This window comes from Lynx canadensis, chromosome B2, assembly GCF_007474595.2.
Source record: "Lynx canadensis isolate LIC74 chromosome B2, mLynCan4.pri.v2, whole genome shotgun sequence".
NCBI lineage: Eukaryota > Metazoa > Chordata > Mammalia > Carnivora > Felidae > Lynx > Lynx canadensis.
This window is the reverse complement of record NC_044307.1, coordinates 94,637,863-94,664,082: the sequence shown is the minus strand read 5'-3', so window position 1 is coordinate 94,664,082 and position 26,220 is coordinate 94,637,863.

The window sequence follows — 26,220 nt, the reverse complement described above, 5'->3', positions numbered from 1 at the left end:
CTCATTTGAACAACTTTATAAACTTAAGAAAAAGCAAAACAGACCTAACAAACACTGACAGCATTTCTGTAGAAGCATTTGCTGACAGTGAAAGTGCCAAAATTGCTAGGGTTTAGATTGTATAAAGAAGTGGTTTGGTTTGAAAGATGAGTGATTTGATTTAGAAAAGTTGGCTGTAAATTCTGTTTTTTCAAAAAGTGAATTTGCAAATTGAAATTAAAACATATGGAGCATTTTTATTTGCTCACTTTATTTATTGCAAAGCTGCTTTATAAAGGAAATTAAAGAAAAGAAGGAAAACCACATGACTACCACCAAACCTGTACAATTTCCATATTTCCTTGCTGTCTTAGCCCACATCAAGTTTTTAAAAAATTGAATACAGTTTTGAAAAGAACCACTTATAATGGCAAATGTTTACAGAACTGTATTCATTTTCTATAGTTTACAAGTTTCTATAATTAAAAGTCTTTCATTTCAAATAAGTCTGTTTTTCAGGATATATTTTGCCAATGAATATACAAAAATTACTAATCATTTAAACATCCTATAGGAACAACCCTAGTCACAGGCCTCTCTGTATTCCCGTGTGTGTGTGTGGGGGGGGGTAAGGTTTTAGGTTTATATCATTATAAGAATTTCATATTTAAAAAAATTTCACAGGGTTTTTAAGGCTAGCAATATTATTCTTTGCAGTGTTGACAGGATTGTTTTTCTCCCCCTGGATGAAATTTAGAGGTTGTTAAAGGTTTGGATCTATTTTTTAAAATTGGCAATTAACTCAGAGGTCAGAAAATGATACTGAATGTTTCTCTTTCATTTTTAATTACATTTTAAGCCACTTGCTTTGGTCTTCTTATTTCCTTATTCCTTTTAGGTTTAAACATAAAGTAAATAGTAGTACTACATTTGGTTTAACTTTCCAAGTTAAAATTAGTCAAATGTGCACATTTAAGGTTTTTGAGGCCTAAGATTGTGCCTGTTGTGTTCATCATTAGTTTCTTCTAATTATGGTTAATATTTATTGAGAGATTATTTTGTGCTAGATGTTTCTATAGCACATTTATGTAATATCTTGTCTGGTCTTCTTGACCATTGCTTTCTTCTGCCTCAACATAGTAGAGTTAAGTACTTTAGAGGCCCTCAGCACTGAGGAACATTACAGTGTCTTATCTCCTGCTCTTTGTTATATGCAGCTCATACTTCATTTAAAACCAAACTTAAAGACACAGAAACATCCATTAATACTTTTGAAATCAAATGTTTCCATTTTTAAGGTTTTCATATTTCTCTGATGGCCAGATTTTAGGTAATTTCCTTACAGTTGAGCTTTCCTCATTTTTAATTCCTGCCTTAACTAAGGTCTGCAGTATGTGCATAGTTTGCCTTCTATGACATCTGTTTATGACCCTCAGTGCCTAGAACAGTCCTGGAGACACAATTCAGTGCCAAGCTGAAATGGTGATAGAAACAAGTATATGACATTGCTCGTGTTTTCAACTAATTGGGGAGATGATGCATACACATTTTATGGAAAGCTTAAAAAATGCTTTAAAGGACTGGTAAGAAGGGGTGCCTGGGTGGCTCAGTAGGTTAAGTGTCTGACTCTTGGTTTTGGCTCAGGTCATGATCTCAACGTTCGTGAGTCCAAGCACTGCAAGGGGCTTCACGCTGTCAGTGCAGAGCCTCTGGGATTCTCTCTCCCTCTTTCTCTGCATCTCACTTGCTCGGTCTTTCTTTCTCTCTCTCAAAATAAGTAAATAAACTTAAAAAAAATAAAGGACTGGCAAGAAGAACTTCCTTAAAGAACAGCATCCATTTTCTAGTAGGGAGTTTGGGAAGAAGCAGAGAGAGCCCATACAAGGAATCAAATATGGGTGGCAAGCAAATGATGCAAAATCAATGAAAGAAAATACACACTCCCAGTTCTAATAAGATTTACATCTTCAGTATCAGCAGACTCCAGTGAAAAGTGCCCCAACATAACAGTCAGCACTAGGTTTCAGTTCTGATGCTGCCATCAAGTGGCCTGAGACCAGCTACTTAATTAACCTGACATTCATTTGATTTATTTGTAAAATAATATTGCTGCATAGCAGGTAGCGATGATGCCCTGTAACAGGTCCTTTCTCTTGTGTTTTCTTTAGTCTGTTCCTTTTCCTCTCTGAAGTTATTTCCCTCTTTTAGAGACATCTTTCAGAAGGGTTAGGAGTATTAATCTTGAGAAAGTGGAAATGGACACTTAAATATAAATGGAGGAGGGCTATGGTTATTTGTTCAGTGATTTCTTCCTGCCTCCATATCCTGAGTCTGCAGCTATGGTATGTAAAACGTTGTAGTAATGCAAAGATGAAGAAGGTGGAAACTTTGTCTAAGACAGAGTTCTAGAACATATCCAATTGGAGAAGCAAGGTCTGTGCTATAGAATCTTTGAAGTGAAGAAGGTGGAATGAGGCAGCTCTTCATGGCAGAGTTTGCATCTGAACTGGGTCTTTTAATCAATCATCATTACATCTGCATGTAACATTTATTACACGCAGCACATTGTGTGCTAGTCAGTGTAGGAAACAGGCAAGAAGATAACAACCTAGACTTCGTTTGCACCAAGTGAATTTTCCAGAAAAGTGAAATTTATTTTTAAAATAAAATTGCCTCTGATTTTCTTAGGATCTGATATTCAGGTAGAGACACTAATAACTTCATGGAATTTTTAATAATTCATATTTTATTGGGAAAGTGTAAAGTCATTTCTATTTTCTTTATTTAATAAAATTTATGTCTCTCTTGGATTATTATTCAATAATATAGCCTATAATTTCATACTGGAAGAAACATTAGCTCATCCAGTAGAATGCAGTTACAATTCTATGTCCTTTCCAAAATCTGTTCTGCTTGAAACTTTTGGTTTATGGACTTTTTCCCTTGTGAGAGTACTAACTTGAATGCGTGCTATGAAATGTCATATTGTACGAAACCGTTTTTTCCAGCTTTTGTGAAGAAGATGATATAGGCCATGGGTTCCACCTGGTAAGTTTTTCCTCACTGTACATCTTTGCACATGGTGAGCATCACAGACTGAGCAGTGCTGTCTTTAATGGATGTTACTACATTTCCTCAGTGACTGATTTTTATTAGTTTCAAAAGATAACAGCATATGCATGCACACACACTAATGTTTCTGAAGGGCATTGTGAGGAAAGATTAGAATGCTTTTGCCTTCTTCCTGATCGAACAGTGTGTCTTTGAGAGCATGGATGCATTTAGTTTTGTGTCACCACAAAGAATAAAATCTGTTGAGGTTTTTGTCACTCTGCCTCATTTTCTTAATGTCAAAGTTGGTCTGTTTGGTCAGTAAAGGTTGAGATCATGAGGTTAGATATTACATAAAATACAGGATATTGAGAATGCAATGCTAATCCAGAAATTATTTCAAAGAGATGAGGCAAGAAGCCCATCATTTAAGCACAGGTGTTTAATGGCCAACCATGGAATTAGGTTCACTTTGTAACACTGAAAAACTCTACCTCGGGAATTGAAAATTAACACAAAGTGTAGGTCTTCATTATAATGAATACCAATGAGAGAAAAGAATGATTCTGAGACTTTAACAAAATTAACTCAGCCACACCTGGCAAGCTGTGTATCATAGAAGACTTTAGCACACGTATCAGCACCAGTGTGAAAGAGCAAAAGGAAATCATCAGGCCTGGCAAGATTGGAAAATTGAAACTCCATGACATCCATCATCCATAGTGAAACAACTTTTTCATAAAAAAATTCCCTTATTTCTAAGCAAGATGTATCACAGTTTCAACTTAGACACTAAGATATGAGGGATGTTTCAAATCCCCAATTCTAGCTTCTATAATGGCTTATTTATGCAGTTATGTCAAACAATGTAAGTATAATGTATGAAAACATTGGTATCAATCACATCCATGTGAAGCATTAGGAGATCTGTCTGCAAAAGGAGCCTGGAGATTTTATCTTAAATGGGTAATGTGCACAGCACATAAGGAACAACTTCTGACATCATCCTCACTGTACAAGCATGTGTGGCACTTCTTCGATGTGCTGGACACTGTCAGTAACAGACTCAATAATAACATGAATAAAAATGCTTAAACCATGAGCCTTTTCCTTGGACTTTTCATGGTCTGGTAACATCTTCAACATCCTCTGGCTATATGGGACATGACCCACGTGTGGAAGAAAAATGATACCCAAATAGTTCTTGCAAAGCCACTTTAAGATGGCCTTACAGTGGGTAGAAAGTCTGGAACTCATAACTTGAAAGGTCACTGAAAAAGTGCTCACTAATGATGATGGAAACTTATATGTGTAACAGAAATTCTTAGAGTTTCTTTTTCATTGGTTTTATCATTTGACACTTTTGCCATCTGAGTGAGAAAGGGTCAAGATCTTCAAGTGTATCAAAAATCCCAATACAATTTTCTTAGATTAAAAAAAAAAACATACACAGAAGTTATTGGTTCACATACTTGAAGAATCTAGGGCCTAGATGCAACACTGGATCTTTTCATATCCTTGGTCTGCTTTCCAGGGCATTGGTCTCAGGCCCAAACTCTACATGGTGACCTCTGGTCAAAACTCAGCAGAAAAGAGCATCTCTTCCCAGCAGCTCTCAGAGAAGTCCTAGAATTTCCTCAATTAAGTGGATCCCTGTGCACATTCTGCTTTTCACTGTGCTCTCCTGTCCTCTCTCCTCTCTTGTCCTCTCCTGTCCCCTCTCTCCTCTCAGCTCACTCTATAGCTGTCCTTTGGTGATTGCATCTACACCTATAGCTTCAACCACCACCTGCATACTCGTGACTCCCAGGTATATCTTTGGAGCTCATGTAGTGTTCCTGAACCACAGACTTATATGTCAAACTGCCTACTAGATGTCTTTGCTGGGTGCCCCAGAGATACCTAGATATTAGGAAGGCTTTGTTGTATAGACTGTCATCTGCTTCATTCCAAAAACAGGCGTGGAGCTGTGCAAAGTGGGTTGTAAGGGGAGGATTGTGTATGTGTAAACTATAGAGACTGAGACACCTGGGGTGATATCTTGCTTTTATACTTAACTACACTAAACATCAGTTTCATCATTTGTAAAATGAACACAATAGTACTAACAAACTATGTTGCAAGGATTAATAAAGGTTATATACCCAAAGGTTTTACTTGAGTGTTGGAAATATAATGTGACTAAGGCATGTTGAGTCCACAATACAATGAACTGTTTCTGTATGGGATTGAATTGGTTTTTCTCAATTAAGTGCTTTATTCTGGACTCTGGGAACTTCATTTCCTAGAATCTGTTTTTGGAACTACATTTCCCAGAATCTCTGATTTGCAGGGATGTAGGTGACATTCTATCTTCATTGTGTTGTTTTGTACAGGGCATTCTCTGTATTAATTTGTCGTGGCTCTTGTTTTAGCCACATTTAGCAAAACCACTTGCATTTGTAGTTACTTGCTCTTCCATACTTCTGTTTCATGTTTTTCTCCTCAAAATCCATTCCTTCCAAAAATAGATAAAAGTAAACAAACAAACAAACAAACAAATAAATAAATCTGTTGGAGAAATGAAAAAAAAGAGGAGAAAAACACAAGCCATTATTCTTGAATGACAACGGCAAGCAGATAGAATTCTGTGTTATAAACATTAAATACTAATAATTATAAATATATAATAAAATGTCGATATATAAGTTAAAAAAGTAGATTATAAACATCAGCATTTGTGAGTCTTTACATATTATGGTGATCTCTAAAATTAGAGGTCAAAACTTGCATACCCTGTGGAAGTAAAATTTAAAAGTTTTCGTAATTCATTCTATTCAGTAGTTTCAGTTCTTTAAAAAAAAAAAACAAACAAACATTAGTGTCTACTTATTTCTGAGAGAGACAGACAGAATGCGAGTGGGGGAGGAGCAAGGAGAGAGGGAGAAACAGAATCCCAAGCTGGCTCCAGGCTCTGAGCTGTCAGCACAGAGCCTGATGTGGGGCTGGGACCTCACGGACCATGAGATCATGACCTGAGCTGAAGTTGGATGCTTAACTGACTGAGCCACCTAGGTGCCCCAGTAGTTTCAGTTCTTAAAAATATTTGCAGTTTTGGTATGTCAGGAAATGAAATATTTTGAAATATTTTTGTTGCATTACTTTACTATTTGATATTGAATGCTTTTCAAATGTTGATTCATATATTGGTAAAGAATGTCTTTGGCCCAAATAACAGAAAACTCTGTAATTGTGAGTTTAAACAATTGTATAATTTTTTGTCACATGACATGTCTCATTAACAAAATGATTCAGCTGCATGGAAATAACCTTAGAAACCCAAGATCTTTTTATGTTTCAGTCTGTTGTCCCAAGTTCCTGGCTTTTGCTCTCACTCTTGCTGCTTTATAGCTACATTTGCTTACATGCATTTTCTCCTTTGGAAGTTATTTGTGAATTTTAGCTGTTTATCTATTGGAGTTAAGTGTTTTTCTTACTTTTATGTTAAGTCTACAAATATTAATTATTTTAACCATTTGTAATGTTTGCTTTAAGTAGCTTTCTCTGAATTATGTTTATGTAATTATTAAAAAAAACACAGTTTCTATGTTTATGTACTATGTCAGTCTTTTCCTTTTTATTCTATTGGTTTTATACAGACTTTTAAAAAACTTTATGACATCATCCTATACTGGTAAAATTTATATACAGTGAAATGACAAACTTTTGTGTCTTTGTTTCTTTGTTTAACATGATGTTTAACCTAGTTACATTGTTGAATGAATTAGAAGTTAATTATTTTTTATTGACAAATAGTCTTCCACTATAAGAATACATCATACTTCTTTTGTATAACCTGCTGATGACCATTTAGGTCACTTCCAGTTTTTTTTTTTTTTTACTATTGTGGGTAATGATCTAAACAATGTTATACACATCTGTGTGTTCTTTTGTATAAATAGTGAGAGTGAACTCACTGGGGTCATAGTATATGCATACTGTAATAAGAAACTCCCAAGTCATTTTCCAATGTGGTTGAACCATTTTGTACTTTCTACAATGTATGAAAATTTAAAAAAAATACCAAAAATCTCAATGTATGAAAATTCCAATTGTTTTTTATTGTCACATACATCTGTTGTCAGTTTTTTTTTCTCATTTAGCCATTCCAGTGTAGGAAAACTGTAGTTTTAATTTGCATTTCTGTAATGCATAATGGCATTAAATACCTTTTTGTGTGTTATTCATCACTTATTTTATCAAGTGTATGTTTAAATATTCTGCATACTTTTAATTGGGTTATTTATTTTTATTATCAATTGTAGGAATCCTTAAAACATTCTGAACTCAAGTCATTTGTCAGATATATGTTTATAAATATTTTCTCTTGGTCTCTGGCTTGCCTTTTCATTTTCCTATTTGTGACTTTTGAAGAGCAGTTTTTAATTTTTATAAAGGTCAATTTGTTTTTTTTTTTCCTTAAGTATATATAGTATTTCCATCTCTAGGAAATCTTTGTCTTCCGCAGGATAATTAAGAATTTCTCTTTTGCTTTCTTCTATAAGAGTTTTAGTTTTACCTTTGACACTTAGATCTATGATTCATCTTGAATTAATTTTGTGCAAGATATGAGGCAGAGGTCAAGCTTCATTTTTGTTAATGTGTTTATCCAGGTGGTCTATTACCATTTGTTGAAAGCTATTTTCCTCCATTGAATTCCAATGGTGTCTTTGCCAAAAGGCAACTTTTGGTGTATGTATGGGTCGGTGTCTCTGATCTGTTCCACTGATACATTGTCCACCTTTATATCAATACCACATTATCCTGATTACTTATAGTCCTGATATCAGGTAGTACATCATCTAATTTTGCTCTTATTTCAAAAGATTTTTTTTAGAGAATTCCACTTCTGAGAAAATGGACTATAATTAGTCATAATCCATCCACTAAGTACAACTAACAGCCTGTGGCATTTATATATATATATAAACAAATATAAGAAAACTCTGTAAGGAGGAGAGAAGAAGATAGACTGACCAGGAACCTCAAATCTAGAGAACAACATCTTGGTGAGTTCTCTAGGGTATTTATTTTTGCTTCATATATCCAACACTTGGAGCTGAAGAAGCCTGGCACCTAGAAAGTTGTATGGGCACAGGCAGTAGAAACCTTAACACAAGCCCACTTTCCAGCTAGAAGACCTGGAAAAGGGCAGATTATCAAGACAGAAAACTTTTAAATAGTAACAGCTCTAATACAGGAAAACACCACAGAAAAATCTCTGGCCCTTACTCCCACCCATTCCAACAAAGGCCTAACATGAAGCCTTGACTTCTGTCTTCATTAGAGGGTGCAATGAGACATTCTAATCTACCTTCTCCATCCCTGATGGGGTGGTGTCATAAAGGGCCAGTAAGAGGCCAGGGCTTTCACCCCCTCCTGGTGGAAAGTAGCCAACCTCTTCCCCTTTCTCTTGTTAGGTCAATGGAGACCACTTGGACAGCCCCACCTACTAGTGATAAGGTACCCCTTCCCCCTAATTACTGGATAGGTTGTCTGAGGAATCTTAGCAGAGAGTCAAGACTTTCATCACCTCCCAGCATTAATGAGGCTGCCTTCCTGTGTTATCTGTGGAGGCCATATGGGGAGCTAGAAACCCCACTCCTGCCCAGCAGTAACAGGAGCAGCAATAGAGTAATGTCAAGAGATGCTAGTCTGGGAACCTGATAGTAATGAGGAGCAAACCTCTTTGCTACCTTGCATGGTAACAGAGGAAGCTAAGATGAAAGATTTAAATAAAATCCAGAGTCTCGTAACATAATACCCATAACGTCAAGATTTTAATAGAAAGCCACCCATTATATCAAGAATCAGATCTCAAACAGAATGGGAAATGGTATCCAAAAGATGCCAACACTGATGGTAGACAGTGATATGTTAGAATTAGCTGACACAGATTTTAAGTGGGCATCATAAAAATGATTCAATGAACAATTGTGAACAAGCTTGAAACAAATGGACAAATAGAGATCCTCAACAAAGAACTAGAAGACATAAACAAGAGCCAAATAGAATTTTTAGAACTTAATAATACAATAAGAAGAATTAAAAAACCTCAGTGTATGGGCTAAAGTGCAAAATTGAAGAAACAGAGGAAAGAATTAGAGAACTTAGAAAATAGGGACAATAGAAATTACATAGTCTGAAATACAGGGATTTGTGGAACTATTACAAAAGATTCAATATTATGTTACGAGAGTCCTGGAAGGAAAAGTGAATGAGAATAGGGTTGAAAAAGTATTCTAAGTATTCTAAGAAAGAATAGCTGATGATTTTCCAAATGTTGTAAAAGACATAGATCTGCATATTCAAGAAGCTGAGCAAATTTCAAACACAATTAAAACAAGAACACATCATGAGCAAACTTCCGAAAACTAATGAAAGAGAAAAAGTCTTGGAACCAGCAAGAGAAAACTGACACCTTACCTATTAAGGTAAATAACTGGAATGAATTTGGGAAGTTCATTAGAAAATATGGAGGCCTGAAGGAAGTGGCATGACATATTTCAATTGATGAGAAAAAAAAGAGAGCTATCAATGCACAGTTCTATACCCAACGACAATATCCTTCAAAAATGAAGGGAAAAAAATCAAGATATTCTTAGGTGATGGAAAACTAAAAGAACTTGGTGCCAGTAGACATACCCTAAAGAATGGCTAAAGGAAGTTCTCTAAACAGAAAGGAAGCAATAAAAGAGAATCTTGGAACATCAGAAAGGAAGAATAAACATGGTAAGCAAAGATATGGATAAATACAATGGATTTTCCCTTTATTCTGGAGTTTTCTTAGTTGTGTTAAATGACTGAAGCACAAGTTATAACACTGTACCATGTTATTTGAAGTGTAAGTAGACAAAATATTTAAATCAATTGTATTAGAAATGGAGGAAAGATTTCTGTACTTTACTTAAAATGGCATAATGATGACACCAATAGGACTCTGATTTATGTGTGTGTGTGTGTGTGTGTGTGCATAAAATGTGTATAAAATGGAGCACCAGAGCAACTACTAAAAAAGCTATATAAAGAGATGCACTTAAAAACACTATAGATAACACAAAATAAAATTTGAAAATGTTTAAGTAACCTATAGTAAGGCAGGAGAACGAAAAGGGAACAAGGGGATGAAACACAGAGCATCAGAAAGCTAAAAATAAATGAGCAGATGTAAGCTCTAAAATATCAGTTATTACATTAGGTGTAAGTAGTATAAGTACATCAATTAAAAGACACATATGATCATGTTTAATTAAAAACTCTGATCCAGGTATGCTATTTCAAAGAAACTCAATTCAAATATTACAAGATAGGGAGGTTGAAAGTAATATGATAGAAAAAGATATATCCTTAAAACATTAACCAATAAAAGCAGGATTGACTATATTAATATCAGATAAAGTACAGTTTAGAACAAATGTAAAAAATGTAAAAAATCAGATAAAGTACAGTTTAGAACAAATGTAAAAGTGCTAGAGATGGGGGGACATTACACAATGACAAATGGGACAATCCATCAAGAAAACATAGCAATCCTAATACTTATATACCAAATAATAGAGCCTCACGAGATATGACACAAAAAAGATAGAAGTGAAAAAACAAATAGGCAATTCCACAATTACAGTTGGAGACTTCAGTATCCATCTTTTAAAATAATAGAACTAGACAAAAATTCAGCAAAGGTATATAAAAATTCAACAACATCAACCAACAAGACCTAACTAACAGAACTCTTTACCCATCAACCACAGAACACACATTTTTTTCAAGTGTCCATTGAACATATACCAAAATACACAAATATCTTAGGACATTAAATAAACACCAACAAATGTAAAGGAATTGAAATCATACAGAGTGTGTTCTCCATCCACAATGGAAGAACTAGAAATCAATAACACAAACTAGAAATCAATAACATAAAAATAACAAGGAAGACTTCAAACACTTAGAAACTAAAAAAAAAAAAAAAACAAAAACAAAAAAACCCCATAGTTCTAAATAATCCATGGCTCAAAGAGAGAGCCTTAAGCACTTTAAGGAGAAAGTCTAAAGGGATATAAAAATACATTGAACTGAATGAAAATGAAATAAAAAACTGAATAAGAAATGCAACATATCAAAATTTGAGAGGCACAACCTAAAGTTATGCTGAGAAGGAAATCTATGGTGCTAAATGTACATATTAGAAAGGAAGAATTATCTCAAATCAGTAATGTATACTCATACCTAAAGATCCTAGAAAAAGAAGAGGAAAATAAACTGAAAACAAGCAGAAGGAAGGAAATTGTGTGCATATATATATACACATATATATATCTATATATACACATATATATGTATATATATTTATATAAGCAGAAATTAATAATGTTTTTTATTAAAACAGAAAACTAATTGAGAATGTCAACAAAATTAAGAGTGGTCCTCTCACAAGATCAATACAATTGATGAAACTCTATCAAGATTGTCTAAGAAAAAGGAAAAAAAAAATACCAGTATCAGGAATGAAATAGAAATTATTGCTACAGACTATAGATACCAAAAACAGCAATAAGGTAATACTATAAACAACTTTACAAACATAAAATTGACAATATATATGAAATCAACCAATTTCTTAAAAAACACAAACTATCACAACTCATCCAGTATCAAATAGGTAATGTGAATATCTCTGTAAGTATAAAGGAAATTGAATTTGAAATAAAAAAAAAAAAAAAAACCTAAAGGATTTTTTAGGCCCATATGGTTTTACTGAAGAATTCTACCAAATATTTAAAGAATAATTAACACCAATTCTACATAATCTATTCCAGAACATAGAAGAATAGGGGACAGTCCCCAACTGATTTTTTGTAGGTTGTATTATCTTGATACCAAATCAGGTAAAAAAGTGCAAAAAATTTTTTTAAAGAAAGAAAACTACTGACCAATATCCCTCATGCATATAGATATAAAAAATTCTTAAGAAAATATTAACCAATGGAATTCACCAGTAAATAAAGGAATTATACAGCAAGATCAAATAGGGTTTATTCTAGGGTGACAAGACTAGATCAATTTGAAAATCAAGTGATGTAATCTATCACATGAAAAGGCTATGAAGAAAATCACATGGTCATATCATTGATTCAGGAAGATCAATTGACAAAATTAAACATTCATGACTAAAACCCCCCAAAAAATAAGACTAGAGGGAATTTTTTTCAACTTAATAAAAAATATCTACATAAGACCTACAGCTAAGATTATACTCAATGATGAAAGACTGAACGCTTCCTGAGGATCTAGAACAAGACCAGGATTTCCACTCTCACCAATTTTATTTACCATATGATAGAAGCTCCAGCCAGTTCAATAAGATAAGAAAAGGAAATATAAGGCATACAGATTGCAAAGGAAGAAATAAAACTGTCCTTAGATAATATGTATGTCTACACAGAGAATGTCATGGAATTAAAAAATTCTCCTAACAAGTGAATTACAAAGTCAGAGGATACAAAATAAACATACAGATTAATTGTATTTCTATATACTAGCAATGAACATGAGTACACCATAGTTAGAAATACAATACCACTTACAGTTGCTCAAAGAAAATGAAATAGGTCTAAATCTAACCAAATACGTACAGGACTTAGATGCTGAAAACTACAAATGCTGATAGAAGAAATCAAAGAATACCTAAATAAATGGAGAGAAAAATGTGTTCATGGGTTGATTGGAAGACTTAACATAGTTAGGATGTCAATTCCTCCCAAATTGGTATACAGATTCAATGCAATTTGTACCAAAAATCACAGTATTTATTTTGGTAGATACAGACAAGATTATTCTAAAATTAATATGGAAAGCAAAGGGACTAGACTAGATACAACAATTTTGAAAAAGAAGAATTAAGTGGAAGAACTCAACATGCCTGACTTTAGCACTCATTGAATAGCTATAGTAATCAGGACTTTGTAATATTTTGTAAGGAATAAGTCAAGAGAGGACTCAGAAATTGACTCACAAGAAATACCAATTAATGTTTGGCAAATGTGTATAACCAATACAGTGAAGGAAGGACAGTTTTTTGAACAGTTGGTTGTAGAGCAATTGGACATCCAAAGGACTTAAAAAGTGAACCTTGACTTAAGTCTCACACCTTATACAAATATTAACTTGAATGGATCATGGACTAAAATGTACAATGTAAATTTATAAAACTTTTGGAGTCAACATCTAAAATCTTCAGTGTTTAGGGATAAGCAAAGAGTTCTTAGAGTTGACACTAAAAGCACAGCTTATAAAAGGAAAAATTGATAAGTGGGGCGTAGTCATAATGAAAAATATTTTGCTCTGCAAAAGATCCAAGTAAAAGGATGAAAAGGCAAGGTGCATAATAGGAGAAAATGTTTGCAAATCACATATTTGACAAAGCACTAGCATCTATAATATATCAAGAACTGTCAATAGTCAACAGGAAAACAACAATCTAATTAGAAAATAGGTGAATGACATGAAGAGACATCTGTTGAAAGATGACATATAGATGACAAGTACATGAAAAGATTTCAACATCATTAGTCATTAGAGAAATGCAAATCAAAACCATGAATGTCATCACATTCCTGTCAAAATTGGGTATATAAATTACGATGCATAATCAACTAGTCAATTATGCTCTTTAATTCTTTCACTATTTTTTCTTCTTTTTTTAGATTGAATAATTTCTATTGGTCTCTCTTTGTGTTCACTAACCCTTTATTGTGTAGTCTTCAATCTAACTTTTGGCCCATCCATTGCATTTTTCATTTCACACACTGTATCTTCAAGTTCTAGATCATTTGGTTTTGTCCTCAATCCTGTGATTTCCCTTTCTCTGTAAATGATTCTTATCCCTAAGTAATGGCCTTTCTGGGGTCTCAAGTAGGTCATGATATATCAGCAAGGTCTCTCTAATCTGGCTGGGCCAGACCTCCTGTAACTACCAGGGTTGTGTAGCTCCTGGTATATCCATCTGGCTCTCAGCCCTACACAATCTCTTAGGCTTTCTAGAGTCCCACCTAGGCATGCATAGCCCAGCCCTTGGCTAAGGATCTCTGAAGAACCCCACACAAAATTCTGGGAAACACCTTTGGCTAGCTCCTACCGTTCTTGTAATGGGCCCTGAAAATTTTAGCTTTTGCACAAACTCTCATCTCAATGGATCTGATGCATTCTGCCTTGTTCCAGCATATAAAAATTGTCCCCAGGCAGAAAGCTAAGGCAAGTATGAGGTTCATATCATATGTTCCCTTCCTTTCAGAATCACAGGCTTGTATTACTTTTCCAGTCTCTAAAAACAATTACCTCATATATTTTGCCAAGTTTTAAGCCATTTATAGAGGGAGAGCATGTCTAAGACTAATTATTCTGTCATAGCCAGGAGTGGAAGTTGGCATAGAAAGCTTCATATGCATCTTCCTTTTTTACTTTTATTTTTTTATGACTTGATTTTATATTTTTAAACCTTTAAGTCATGTTTAATTTTTTGGTGTCTGTGATGAGGTGAATATCTAAATATTTTCTCCCTTAACTTATTAAAGTGAAAGAATCAATATTCTTACTGATTTTTGCTGTTTAACCTACTGTTTATTTAACTTTTTATGTATTAGTATGTTTTGACATTTTGTATGTTAGATTATCTTGTTTCCCTATGGTCTGATACCTAATGATTTTAATTTTTGTTGCTTTATAAAAGATTTATATCTGTTAAGCTAAGTGTACCATTATTACTTAAATTTTAAAATTTATGTTTGCTAGTTACATTTAACCTATTTATTCTCCCAGATGAACTTTAGAATTATTTTTTAACATTAAAGAAAAATCCCACCCAGATATTTAAAGAATCTTGCAATATTTAATATGGGAAAATTTGTGCTTAGGTCACTTCATGGACAGAATCATCTTGAGGGAAAAGAAAAAAAAAAAAACATTTGTCTTACTTCCAAATAGTTTTCCTCTGGCCTACAATGAAAGTCTCTTTAACAACATTATTTCTGTAGACTATTAGAGATATGTCTATTGTTTTCTTTGAGGGACAGTGATGACGGGGAAAGAGTGAACAAATAAAGGCAATGTAGTTAAGCCAAATGTTTTCAAAATGTCTGAACATGAAGGCATTGAGTTTTATATCATGTTAATTTTTACTTTGTTTCAAAAGAATTTCTTAGAATAGAATGAACTTCCTGTGACTAGAATCCAGCACAACTTACTAGGCAATGATGAAGGAATTCCTCAAGTATATATTGTCACAGAGTTTGAGTTTATTAAAGGTGGTAATATGTATATATTAAAAAAAAAACTCCTTGAAGCAAACCCTCACAAAGTATTCATAGTAATGGAAACTGTGATTGATGCCATGGAAATGTTCTTACAGTGAGAACATAAAATTTTTCCAATTTACTTAAAATTTTTGTACTTTTAAGTGGAAAAGTCAACTTGGATGATATGATCTCCAATTGAGCATGTATTATTGAAGACCAACATGAGTTTATAGTGTTGAAATCCTAATAAAACCTTCAGCTTGAATTCAAATCTTTTTCAGAGTCAGAATTGATAGGATATTTATTTCCCTGTCTGTATTTTGAAGATTTAGTGTACTTTCTACAGAACTGCTAAATATGCATGTCCTTTAGTTCAATTCAATTCAGAGAAAACATGCTTTCCTTTTCTGTATGTTTGTGTACGTGCTATAGCTCATACTGACCATATTGTGTTTTGAAAATATTCATCATCCTTTCCACTTATCAGCAAGAAATACAAAGCTGTGCTGCCTTTAGCATTGGGTTAAAGCTCAGTCTAGAAAATGCTTTAAATGTTATGACCTTAGAGAAGTTATACTGATGAAATGAGAGAGGAAACTTGGCTTTCTGAATTACTTTGCCTTGGTTACACTTGATGTCTGTATATATTTTTCTTTCTTTCTTCATTATTTGTTGGGTGTTGGTCATAATGTAATAGAAAGCATCTGGTTGGCATGTGAGATGCGCTGCCAAAGTCTGTCACTACAGGATATATGATTCACTATTGTCTTCTCTTTGAAGCAAGTATTCTTCATTTCTTTACTGGAAGAAAAGGGCAATGCTATACTTTATTAAAGTTAGACAGATGGACAGTAGATTTTGGGGATTTAAATGAAGAAAACAACCATACAGGGATAAGCAAAAATACATGTGTCACTTATGAGAAACCAGATTAAATTAGATGCTGTTACACAATAGGCATGGCAGAGATGAGAGGGAGAAGAATGAGGTGATTCATAATAAAAAAATAAAATAATATTACTAGTGATAATACTATTAATTTATTGAGCATATGTATGCCAGACATTGTGCTAAGCACTAAACATATGTTTTCTTGTATATAATTCTCAGGTAAATGCTTTGATCCAGGTACTATTGTTGTTCCCATTTTTGAGTCTCAGAAAGTGACTTGCTCAAAGATAAAGTAACTTTAATGATAACAAAAATCCGTAGAATATGAGAAGAGGAATAGATCTGGTAGACCATTTAGTTAAATGATGATGATAATAATAATAAAAACAATAACAATTATAATTGCTAGTATTTATTATGTGCATGCTATATGCCTTTCACTTACTCGATAAATATTATCTCATTTATGGTCACAACGAGTTTATGAAATGAGTACTATTATTCTCATTTTAGAGACAAGAAAAATAAGGTACTGGAAGGTTGTATAGCTATAGAGAATGTCCTCCAAATTGTCACCATTTCGTTCTCAAATCCTGAACCAGTTGAGAAGGAAGCCAAGATATCAGCTAGTGGAAAATCAAAATACTACATGTATCGTTGACATATTAGAACGTGGCTTCTTTGTGCGGGCAATTGAACTTGGTAAGAACAAATCTCAGGCATAGTCCTGCTGGCCCAGGGAGGCCTATCTAATTGGTGGTAGTGTTCTTTAAGAGTTAGGGTGTGATAGAGCAGAGACAAAGATGTGCTCTTTCCTGGTGGACTCATTCCTGAGAGCAAATAAAGGCAGGGATTTGGCCTTGAATCCTCATTTTTCCCAACTAAATTCACCAACCAGATATGCCATCCATTCCGAGGGTTAAGTAAGGCAATGGGAAGAGGCCTGGAGGACAAAGCTAATGAAATGCCTCCAGGTGGAAGGAAACAGTAAGAGTGCAGACAAATGTTCTCTCCAACAAGCTGCTAAGTGGTGAAGCAGCTCTATTCATTGGTATACACTGGCAGTCTTTCTAGTATGTCAATAAGATAATGAATATAAAGCACTTAGTACAATGTCTGGCACTTGGAAGCACACAATAAATGGTAGCTATTAATATTATTATCAATACAGAGCCGATGCCCAGTTTTGGAATGAGGTTTTCTGCCTCCTGAGCTCATACACTTACTTAACCCTGTACTGCTTCCCAAGGCATGCTCATGAGAAGGGATTATGTTTTCATTGTGTTGGCTGATGATCTTTCCACAAAATAGCTTTGTCTTTACTCAACTACATAGGACAGGACAAACGAGAGGCAGAGATCTATAGTGTGCATCGATATCCTTCAACAGCTGCGTGGGGAGCCTTTGGCCGTCACTCAGTAGGAAGGAGTCTATCTTGCAGTAGCCCAACAGTGGTTTTGGAAACTCGGACTTTGTTCTTTCCAAATCAGGCTTAACTAGGTTTTGAGTAAAACAAAAGTAATGGCTTTTTAGCAAGCTACTGCTTTCTCTATGAACACCTTGTCAACTTCAAAGACTCACTTCTGTGGGAACTAAACAGCTTGAGCAGAATGCTGCCAATTTACAGAAAGTTTGAAGATTCTTAGGGATTCTTTGATGATAGCAACTGCTTTTTCATTAATCTGGAAGGCTATTTTATGAATAACCCAGTTTGGGGAAAAAAATAAAATAAAACTAAAGTTATTTCAATGAAAGTTCTTTTATTTTCTTGTGAATTTCTAGGTGAAGGAGTCATATAGTAAACAATTTTAGGCATGTGTGTGCCATATAAATATGAGAGAGAGTGGGAGAGCATAGCAGAGAGAGGGGCTGGCATGGACTTCTGTACTACTCTGTCACTTACTGGGAGCTTACTGTGTGCTAGGTACTGTTCTCTTTGTCTGTATTATCTCATTTAAGACTTTGCCTATCTTATTCACTTCCATGTCTCTAGTGTCTGGCTCATAGTAGGCATTCAGTAAATATTTGATTGTTGAATCCATGAAATACTAAGAATGAACAATGGGTTTGTTAAGCATCTGACTTCAGCTCAGGTCATGATCTCACGGTTTGTGGGTTTGAGCCCCGTGTAGGACTCTGTGCTGACAGTTTGGAGCCTGCTTCAACTCTGTGTCTCACTCTCTCTCTGCCCCTTCCCTGCGCAGGCTCTCTCTCTCTCTCTCTCTCTCTCTCTCTCTCTCTCAAAAATAATATAAACATTAAAAAATTAAAGAGTGATATAAAGAATTAATATGAAGGAATGCAATGCGATGTACATGTTTCTAATACTCATAGTTTTCAATTCCTGCTCTTAGCTCCTAGTTAACTCAACAACAAATGGTTATTGAGCACCTACTATGTGACAGAAGGTATACAAAACTCTGAGAATATAGCTAAACAATTCACAATCCCTTGATTTAGTGAAGTCAACATTGCCTAGCATATGCCAGTATTAACTGGTGAATCTTGAGGCTTATTAAATCTTAAAATTTATTTGCATCTGTGTGTATTAAACAGATGTGGAGGGGTGGCACCTGTACGTATGAAGTGCTAATAAATTCTGATTTTTAATGGTTACGAATTGATGATGTTGTGATGACAATGTTCGAAACATCACTTTGTTCTTCTAAGAGTCAATAAAAGTCACATCCTTCTGTCTAATTTTGCAGTTAATCAACTAAGTCAAGCAACCAGAATTTGGCTTTACTTTTGTAGAATACAATCTTAAAGGTAGAAGATGATGATAATCCATAATTTGGCGCTGCTATAACCAATAGCCACATTATGGAAAGAGGCCAAATGTCCATCAGCTAGCTGATGAAAGGATAAAGAAGATGTGGTATATATATACAATGGGATACTACTCGGCAATGAAAAAAAATGAAATTTTGTAATTTGCAACAACGTGGATAGAACGGAGTGTATTAAGCTAAGTGAAATAAATCAGCCAGAGAAAGACAGATATCATATGTTCTCACTCATATGTGGAATTTGAGAAACTTAACAGAAGACCATGAGGGAAGGGATGAGAAAAAAATTATAAACTAGGAGTCAAACCATAAGAGAGTCTTAAGTACAGAGAACAAACTGAGGGTTGATGGGGTGGGCGGTGAGGGGAGGGAAAAATGAGTGATGGGCATTGAGGAGGGCACTTGTTGGGATGAGCACTCGGTGTTGTATGAAAGTGATGATTCATGGCAATCTACCCTCGAAGCCAAGAGCACACTGTATACTCTGTACGTTAACTAACTTGACAATAAGTTATATTTAAAAAAAAAGGGAGATGGTGATGGTAATCAAAATTCTTCTTTATTATTCTCTAAGAGTCTGCCTTAAAGGTAGGCCAGACATTTTGCTGGCCACTTGCCATGTTATCCCTAATCCTTAAGATATCCTGCACTTTTTCAGATGAGGAAAACCAGTCTCAGAAAAGAGCCCTGACTTGGTCATGCTGCATAGTTAGTGGTGCACAGAGAAATCAAGCCATGTCTGACTTCAAAAGCTTTGCCTTTCATCAGGCAATGCTGCCTTCTTTATGATCTATAATCACATCATCAAAGAATGTCTTACATAATTGAAATTCCTTTTTATTTCATTCATTTACAAGAAGTCCCAAGATTATTTATTGAAGCCCTAACCTTATTTACTTGAAATGTGGCAGGTAGGCCAGAGAATCAGCAAAAATTGGATTGTATCAAGGAAGTATCTAATTTTCACTATTTCTAAATAGCTAAAAGTATGGAAATTAAATTAATATTTTAAAATGTATGGTGCACAATAAAACACATGTGTATTTCAAGCAAAGAATAAGTAAATGCCTCTCTCTCTCTCTCTCTCTTTTTTTTTGATTCAGCTTATTCAACTCACATATTTTTAAATAATTTATCTCCAACTTCTAAAAATATGGCCTTTATTCTTTGATCTTAATCCTGTTTTTCATTCATAGGAAAGTGATATTTTTATGGGCCAGTGAAGCTTATATACCATTGAGTGACATTTAGATACTATAGTTATTTCCATGTGAGGAGAATTAATCTCTTCAAGGAGGGCACTCAGTCCTTCTCTCCACTGCTGGTTCCATCACTGACTATCTCCCATTACATTTGCTGCCTGAAAGAGCACAGCCTTCAATAGTGTTTTAGATCTTAAATATAGAACAGTTTTTATTAAGGTTCAATTCAACGCTTTGTCAAGCCACCTTTATGTCCTATTTTGTGACAGATAATTAACAAATATATTTTCTATGTCTTGATTGTCCATTTGTATTGGAAGTTAATCTTACTTGCTTCCTAGAATTATCAAAGGATTGGAATGTGATAGTGAGTGAGAAAATGATTTAAAATTTTTGCAGCTGTAAACAAAAGAAAAGTACACTGGACTGTATTTATAAAATTGGAATTGTGGCTTCTCTATTGAATTAGTATGTTTTTGAAGGATCAAATCAGGTTACTTCTCTTTAAATATTGATTTTTTTATGCGTTAGTTTTATTTTCAGTTCTGTCTCAGGGAGTCTCTCTTTTCTTTTTCTTTTCTTTATTTTCTTTTCTTTATTTTTTAGTAGAGCTCTCTGATTTCTTTATCCAGGAAGCTGGTTAAAAGGGCAATTTTTCTTCCTTTTCCTGCCATTCTCTTTTCTTCCTTCTTCCCCTTCTTGCAGCGTTATTCCTTGGTTCCTCTGCAACAATATGATTATTACTGATGGCTAGCCAGACCTGAATATAAACAGCATTGAGGATGTTTTCAGCTTTTTTTTTGGTCGTTTTTAGTTAGGCTTTTGGCAAAGGTCCATGACAGACAGTAAATTGCTCTACAAGAAATGTTAGTTTAGTCACTGGTGGTAACTGGAAGTGGATTTGATCCTGTGGACTTGTTTCAATTTTCCACAGTGGGACTACTGTTCCAATGGACTTAACTTGACATTGAGCTTGGGGGTCCTCTGCCATCGGGACCTCCTGGGAATGCTTTGTTTGCCTATTTATTTTTTGGTATCAGTTTTCTAACTGTGATCACCAAACTCTTTTGGAAAATGTAATATAACTGAGGTGGTAAGATTAAAAAAAGGAGAAGAGAAAGAGAGAAAAGAGAAAGATGCATTTCTAGTGGTGAAAATCCCAAAGGAAGCTCAAGTGCAGCACGAACCATATTTCCTTGTTAGTATTCAGGTTTTTCGATAGATGACAATGGTATGATGTTTGAAGCAGAGTGAAAAAAGATGATGGAAATAGTACTAATCATTAAAGCAGGAGACAAAAACACTGGAATAGGCTAGTGTCCTCTGTGTCGGGAGCAGGGGAGGCTAAATATCTGTTCCTGACAGTCAGATACATCAGGTTGCACAAATTATAGGCTTTTACCAAGAGAATTTTGGAGCAAGATTAAGGTTCTAATATGAATTCCTTCTAGTGACAATTATCAGTTTGAAGAAACTGTATTATTCCTTGCAGAAAGAGGACACCTATCTCAGGTCACTGAATGCTCAGTCTTTTAGTTGTGCTTGAACCATCCTGTGCAGCAAAATGCATGGCTGATTTAAACGGCTACAATGGAGGCAGTTATTTTTAGAGAATGAAAGTGGAGGTATGCACAAGCTCTTAAGACTTTAATTCTGTGTATCTATATCTATATCTATATCTATATCTATATCTATCTATATCTGTGTGTGTGTATATATATATGTGTATGTATATATATATATATATATATATATATATATATATATATATATATATAGTGGGGAAGAAATAGCTAGCCTGAAGAAAGAAATACGAACAACACATCCTATTTACATCTGTGTCCTTTAAAACATAATTGCTTTGTCTTCAGTTATTCTTGAAGAAGGAGAATTTTCACAATGAGAGGTCCCCTCCCCCTGAAAAGAGACGTCAGTCCCTTTTCTCAGTTTTAGCGATTAAGTATGTGGAATTCTTTGATGTTTAAAATTTTAATTTCTTTGTTGCGATTATTTTAAGGCTTTGAAGTTTACTTTGAAGCATTTTATATCTTATTTCCTAGTAGTTTAGTAGGGTGTCTTTGCCTTACAAGGAGACTAATGAAATGAAAGGTGTTATTTGAGTGGAAAAAGAGAGAGGAATGGAAAATGGGGAAAAGCCGTAGCTGGTTATCATTGAAGGTACCAAAAAGGGCTAGAATGAAAAAGAAAAAAAAAGAAATAGATACCAGGCATACTTACAAGTGATGTTGGATGAATGTAGCCAAGTGTGTGTGTTGGGGGGAGGCAGGTATTATGAGGATATTGTTGGTTTAAACATACTTGGTTTCAAGAAGCCCAGGATTCTGTTCTTCCTACACTGAGACTTTGTTCTTCAGGGTTTTTTGTTTGTTTTTGTTTTATTTTGTTTTTGTTTTTGTTTAGTAGGGTTTTTTCTTTTTCTTTTCTTTCTTTCTTTCTTTCTTTCTTTCTTTCTTTCTTTCTTTCCTTCTTTTTGTTTGTTTCTCATGGGCCTTTCACTTTTTTTAGTGTTTTTCTGCACATGTACAGTAAAGAAGATACATTTAAAAATTTTTAAATATTGAATTTAAGTTGGAGCAGAGAGCATTTGCTGTAGGTCTTTGTGGATGAAGCCTAAGCCATATTTCCCACAGTATCTTGGAAATGGTGTTCTGACACAGAAATCACTAGGAGTCAACTTGCATTTATCTCACTGGGGATAAAGGACCTTAATGGGGAAAAATTGATTTCTCAGTGGAGAGTCAGGGTCTCAAAGTGTGCTCTAATAATAATGCTCAGGGCTTGGTGGTGAGGCATAATGAGATGTCAGTCAACAATGTGCCTTCCCTTACTACTTCTTCAACTATGAAGCAACTCTGTTTCGGTATAGATATAACAGCACCGCACGAGGAGGAGAGGGCATCATTACACCTGTGGGTAAAGCCCAGCATGGTTCTGTGTATTCAGAGGACCCAGAGAACATAGCAGAGCTGCAGCATAGTAATGGTCCATCCTCCCAGAAGTGATGTGGTCTTCCTATTGGCAAGATCATGCCATAGTAGAGGCCAGTTTCCAGACCAGTAGAACAAGCATTGGAGGTACTGTCATTTGTGAGAGATGCTGCTTGTACCTTTGGAAGTTGTACAAAGTCTCGCCTTTGCAGAGAAGTCAGAACCCTCATTTTCAACAGAGGTTTCATGATGCAACAGCAGTTGAGACCAGTTGGGGTAAAGCATTGCCTTAGAGACTCCACCCAGTTGTTGGTTTAGTACTTTGTGGGGCTTGGATGCCATGGAGTGCCTCTGTGTCAGAAATGTCAGGTACCAGATGAGGCTATATAGACCTTAAATATATTCATAAGAGAGTGGAAACAGGGGAGGAGGAAAAATCAGAGGCCCCAGATGGTCATGACATCATATGGGAGCTTTCCTGGAGACTGCCAGGAATAATTGAGGGTGAGGGTGGGGTGCAGTGGTAGTTAGGGTGCAATTATCAGGCAGTAATGAGTGAGCTCTCCAGCCAAACAACATTGTATTTTTTAATGTAACTTGATTTCATCCCTGCCTACCTCATTTTTTTCCCCCTCTTACCCCTGATCAGATTGGAGAGACCCAGTGAAATGTATCATGTGCAACATTGGTCACCTGGCACTACTCATATTTTGGGTGGGGATGGACCCAAAATTCCTTGCAGTTGACCTACATTATCAGGAAGAGTTGGAAAATCTTCCTTCAATGCAGGAAAACAACTGCTTTGAAGTTTCCAAGTTTTTACATAGGATTCATTTTCTTCCTTTGATACATAAGTTTTAACAAATATTTTGCTGAATAACCAGTTAGATAGATTTTTGGAAATATTTGAAAACATACTGCTTTGCAGTTTTGGTCAAATTTAAACATGATAGAGTAGAAAAAATCTCATTCACTGTATAGCCTAATACTCAATATTAAATTCCCAGAGACCATCATCTTCAGGCAATATTTATTAATTTGATTCATATAAGGTGTAAATCCAGCTTCTTATCAGTTCTTTCAGATGTTATAGTTTTGCTAAACCTAAAAATATTACTGAAATATCCGCCTTTAATTCAAAGAAGTTCTATGACATAAAATTATTAGAGAGAACATCATAATTTTGCCATAGAGTCAAGGTAAGAATTAACTAATTATCTTCTCTGTTTTCTGGAAACTGTTTCTCATGACAGGGAAGAACAAATATTAGATAGTTGGACTGTGCTTTTTTGGCTCAAGAACAAGTGCTAATGTCTCACAGGAGGCTGAGCAATGTTCACAAGCCATCCACGGTATGATTTATTTTTATGACTTACTGACATATGTTATGGGCAGTGGAATGGGATGTTTTCTTTTTTCCCTGTGGCTTGTTAAGTATTTAAATGAGCAGACAAAACCATGCATAACCTTCCTCCAGGAGCCCTGTGGGTCATGCTTTTTCATCTTTCTCCTTATTGAAATAGACAAGAATGGAAATGTTTGCAAATGGGGCTTTCTTCCTAATTTAGCAAGGTTCAAGAAAGTGCTAACTTTCTTCCAAGTATTATCTCCAAATACTCTTTATGCAGATTCATTTTCTCACATTAGAGTTTACAGGACCATGGGCCATGGAAGAAGTTTAGAGATCTCTACTTCCTCTACCTACTGTTATTCACCTCTCAGATCTATCCAACTTGTAAATTGCTGACTTTCCTATTCTGGAACTTAAGAATTATGAGGAAAAAAATAAAACCACTCAGAAAAAAGATGTCCCCAACTGAGTCAGTGTCAATTAAAGGGACTACCTGATGCAAATACCACATCAGCATCAATTTTGTCACTTGAGAATTTTAAGATCAGAAGCAATTACATTCAATAGCACCTTGTTTTTATGCGTCTACCCTTCATAGCCTTGGCTAGTAAGTCCGCCTGCACCATAATTTACACTGACATCTAATTTCAGTGAATCTGCAAGCAATCTAACAGAAGATGGAGATACTAAGAGGAGAGGAGTCCAACTTTATCACTGCAGACATAAAGATTCATTATTTTTGCCAATTTCAAAAGTGAACCTTATAAATATCTATGCTTTTCCCCTCTGTTTTGCATATCTCATTACTTGAATTAATTTATATTTTGGGGAAATGATTTCTGCATAAAACTAGATGATTAAACACTTTATCTGGTTACAAAAAACCCCACCTAAGTATGGTAACTACTCCAATTATAGATTTTTTTCTGTCTTGGGAAATTTGCCACAGAAAGAGCCAACACTAAGACCTTATTTTAAAAAATATAGTTACAACACGAAAGTTCTACTTTGTGATACACACTGTTTGGAATATTTACCCAGATCATTGCAATTTTCCTCTTCTGAGGATGGCACTTATACAAGGAAAGGGGCTTTGAGAGGCCATCCTGGGCCCTAGCTCCCTGTGACCCCCTCCTTCCTGACTGTGACTGATTGGCAATTGACTCAAATAAGTCTACTGAGAGTCCTTCATGGACAGTTTTAAAAATTGAAAGTAGGGAGGAATTTCAGTCCTTTGATGGTGAGACCATTAGATGAGTGGCTTGGAAATTGAAGATTTTATGTTACTGAACATTTGGGAGGAATAGGTACGGAGTAGATTAGGGTTTCTCAAGTTTGATGCTATTGATACTTGTGGTCAACAGATTTTTATTGTGGATACTGCCTTGTGTATTATAGGATGTTTAACAGCTTCCTGGGCATCTGCCTGTTAGATTACAGTAGCATACCCCAATTGTGACAATGAAAATGGTCTCTGGCGGCCATGTGGGCTGTCCCCTGGGGAACAGTATTACCCCACCCCTCCATTGACATCCATCAGAGTAGAGGGAAACAAAGTCAAAACTGGAAATGGCAGAGAGTATTTTACATTGTCTTAGAGATATTTGAATTCTTTTTGTTTTTAAGCCTCAGATGCAACCCTCCCTTTCCACAGGTACACAAAGCAGATTTCTCTCT